The sequence below is a fragment of the Nicotiana attenuata genome, unplaced genomic scaffold, assembly GCF_001879085.1.
Source record: "Nicotiana attenuata strain UT unplaced genomic scaffold, NIATTr2, whole genome shotgun sequence".
In the NCBI taxonomy this organism is placed as follows: Eukaryota; Viridiplantae; Streptophyta; class Magnoliopsida; order Solanales; family Solanaceae; genus Nicotiana; species Nicotiana attenuata.
Window position 1 is genome coordinate 545,227 of NW_017670553.1, and position 2,524 is coordinate 547,750.

A 2,524-nucleotide genomic window follows, 5' to 3' on the forward strand; every position below is an offset into this window, starting at 1 on the left:
TCGATGATGAGGAGTGGGTCAAAACTCGTCTAGAGCAGTTGAAGTAGGCAAGCTGGTATTGAAACACATCCTTCCACATCAGGCTGAAGCTAAAGGCAAGTTTGCCCCAAACTGGCAGGGGCCGTTCATTGTGACAAGAGTGTTGCCTAATGGTGTTTGTATTTAACAGACATAAAAGGCAAATATGTAGATATGACTATCAGTTCAGATGCAGTTAAGAGGTACTATGTATGATTTCTTTGCTTACATTCAATTGAATTTTGTACTTGGCATGTTCAAAGTTTTTCTACCTAAACACTTTTATCCTTTGTTATCATTTTTTTGCCTTTTTATTTTCTTTCACACCCCTCTTGTGGAATCAGGAGTAGAATTGGAAAATAAGAGAAAGAAAAAAAAAGAAAAAAAGAAGAAGAAGGAGAAAAGGAAATAAAAGAAAAAAAGGAACAAAAAGAAAAGAAAAAAGAGGAAAAAAAGAAGAAAAAAAAGAGGAAAAGCAACAAAAACAAATAACTTTTGTTGGAACAACGTTCGACCTGATTCCTTTTAAGGATATGTAGGCTGCCTTACACAGTTCGGTCCCATCAAAATAAAAATCCAAAATTCCCCAGACCCAAAGAAACTGGGACAGAAGTTTTGGTTTTGCAAAAGATCTGATTCTAAAAGTTGTAATTTTGAACCCTTTTCATCTTAAATTATTTTGAGCCTTTATGCCACCCTTTCTTTCTAGCCTTGTCCAAAAGCCTACATTACGGTCCAAAGAAAAAAGAAATGATAAAAGAGGCATCGTTTAGGAAGCTACTGTTGTTCTTTGCTATTTTTTGATTTCGTTTCAAGTCTGTTTCTGAACCTGGATTCTCTAATGTTGCTCTGCTGGAAATTGCTTGTTGATATACCAATTCGCTGATTCTAGCATTCAATCGATGTCTTCTTTCTTTTGGTTTTAGTTTCCTTTGCAGCTAGGTATGTATTCCTTAAAATGCCTTCAGATCTTGTTTTGGATGTGTAATTCTAGATGTTTTTTAGCCTATTCACTTGTTATTACTTGAATATGTGACTATCTCTAGTTCGTTTCTCATGTTGCTATTAAAATTTACTGGTTTAATTTAGTTTCAGCATTGAATGGAGTGTCTGTAATTTGATTGAAATAAGATTGTTGTTGGAACTTAGATTTCCTTGATAAATAATTTCATTATATTAGTTCGTGCTTTGCCTGATATCATATGCATTGAAATGGAGCTCCTATGATCAGTTGTATTAATTGATTAGTGGTTCATTAAAATTGACTAGCGTAATGGTTGAAGACGACGAGGACTTGATGAGAAAGGAGGGGACTGCAGCTGCTCTTTTATGCTTTAGCTTTGGAGCGTTTGATTTGTTTGGAAACATGATATGAACCTCCCATCAATGCCAACCCGTAACCCATTTATTAATTCGTTGGAGTAGGATTGTGGAAAAGAAAAATGCTTTTGATATGTTAAGGTGTAAGCTGTTCAATATAGTTTCTTAATTACATTCATTGAATTTTCGTTAAAATTTTAGTAATTAAATCTTCAACTGACGGCTACACATTCACAAAACACACACAAATATTTCAATTTATCCCTTTAGCCCAAATCAAACTCCATATTCCTTGAATCTTTACAAATAAACCTCAAGTTAAGTTTCGAATAATAACATATGAATATTGTAGCTTGCTTTAGCCGCGTAATTAAATCATCGTGGCCATGGGTACGGTTCCCGTGGCATGGTCACGATACATAAATCTCCATTCGAGTGCGCGTTTCACGCGACTCGACCACAACTTTGAATAATAATAATAAAACAAACATGTTGTAGATCGTGGGTACGGTTCCCGTGACACGATTCACAATGTGTACAAAACAAACGAGTGCGCGACATCGCGACTTGTTCAAACATATTCCATAAATAATTAAAAGCGATTAAAAGGTTAAAAAATGCACAATGGGTTTCAGATGTGTAATTAATCAGATAATCAGTCCAATTATTACTAGTTGAGCGACCGTGCTAGAACCACGGAACTCGGGAGTGCCTCACGCCTTCTCTCGGGCTAATAGAATTCCTTACGCGGTCTTCTGTGTTAGCGGACCATAATAAGAGTCAATTTTCCTCGATTTGGGATTTAAAATAAACCGGTGTCTTGGGACACAATAATTATTTCAAGTGGCGACTCTGAAATCAAATAAATAATTTCATTTCGATTAATGTCACTTTAATTGGAAAAACTCCCTATCCCCTCGGGAAAAAGGAGGTGTGACAGCTCTGGCGACTCTGCTGGGGACAGCAGCCCAGAAATTTTGGTTCAAGGTTCAAGAATTCGAGCTTAGAATAACTGTTATACTTGGCTTTCATTTACTATCTGATATTTACGTGTTTGAGCCTAATGTGCTAATTGCCGCTTTTTACCGCTTTGATAATCTATGAACTGTACATAAACTGTTACGAAACCGTTTTTCTCTCTAAGACTTCTAAATCTTCTGGGAAGTGCACGCTGGCGTGACTTTTT